The sequence below is a fragment of the Arachis hypogaea genome, chromosome 11 (assembly GCF_003086295.3).
Source record: "Arachis hypogaea cultivar Tifrunner chromosome 11, arahy.Tifrunner.gnm2.J5K5, whole genome shotgun sequence".
NCBI classification, from domain to species: domain Eukaryota; kingdom Viridiplantae; phylum Streptophyta; class Magnoliopsida; order Fabales; family Fabaceae; genus Arachis; species Arachis hypogaea.
Window position 1 is genome coordinate 141,730,631 of NC_092046.1, and position 1,401 is coordinate 141,732,031.

Below are 1,401 nucleotides of genomic sequence, written 5' to 3' on the forward strand. Positions count from 1 at the left end.
AACTAAAATATTAATCATCAGGGACATTTTAGTAATAATAATGATATTAAAAATAATAATATATTGATTAACTAACGAGTAATTAAAATTTAAAAATATATTGATTAATTTAAACAAAAATAAAACTAAAAAGAATTAATATAAATAGAGAGAAGTTAATTTTATACCTATATTTTGTTTTAGGTCATGACAATAATGTACTGTGAAGGTCACATAATTTTATAATTAACGTCTTCAAAGATAATGGAATATTTTTAATTACTAACAATTATTTCAAAAATAAAGTTGTAATATATAAATAATGCATTTAATATAGTAATTGAATTCATAAGAGAGAATATATTTAAAACTATTATATTTATAGCTATTATCTTTGATTTTCTTAAAATATACCTAATAAATAAATTAAAATGATTAAAATTTACATAACTATAAAAATAACATCATTTAAAAAATGTATACAAGCAATATTTTTTAAAAAAAATTGTGTGTGCTAAATAATTCTGATTCGTTTCTATAAGTGTATCTGCCACCTTTTATTCTTCATTTTTTTTAATAATTAAGCAATATAGACCAGAGGACAAATTAAACATACACTATTATAATTAATTATTATTGTTAGTTGTTTGTTTTGATAAGGAACAAACATACATTAATAACCATATCGAACAAAATCTTTAACAAAAAGTATAGGTAGGCAATGAAAATATTAAACAATATGAATAATGAATATATCAGATGTTTAATTTATTAGGTGCATCAATGGTTATTCTAATATTAAGATCTAGGTGAGTAATTTGAGGGTTTAGTGTGTTTTACTTAAATTTAGCTAATTTTAAAACTCATTGTTTATGTTATCCAAAAAAGTCATTGATTACCTAGCATACCTCAATGTTTAATTTAAAATTGGGATAGTAAGAATTTCGCTAGGGAACCAATGAAGAATCTTGACAATATGTACAATAAGTTAGTTATTTAACTCGATAGAAATAAATAATAAATTCAAAAACTCTCATTCAGTTATTTTATATCAAATTTCAAATTTTAAATTTTCCAATTTCAAATTTTAAATTTTTAAAAAATCCAGTTCATTATTTCAAAAAAATAATCATCTGAAATCCTAATTTACTAAAATATTTTACTCCAATACTCTCTTTTTTTCAACCGGCGGCCACCCCACCTTCATCAATAATCATCCCATTTTACCGTCGCTATTTGACTTGCCACACACCACTCACCCTTAGTAAAGATAACCATCCACTTAAGGATAAAAATAATCATCCGCATACCTAATGAATTGAACAACTAATATATTTTAATTATATATAACTAAAACCAATCCAATCAAAATAATCATCTATATAAAAATTAAAATAACCATCCACAAACCTACTAAAATGA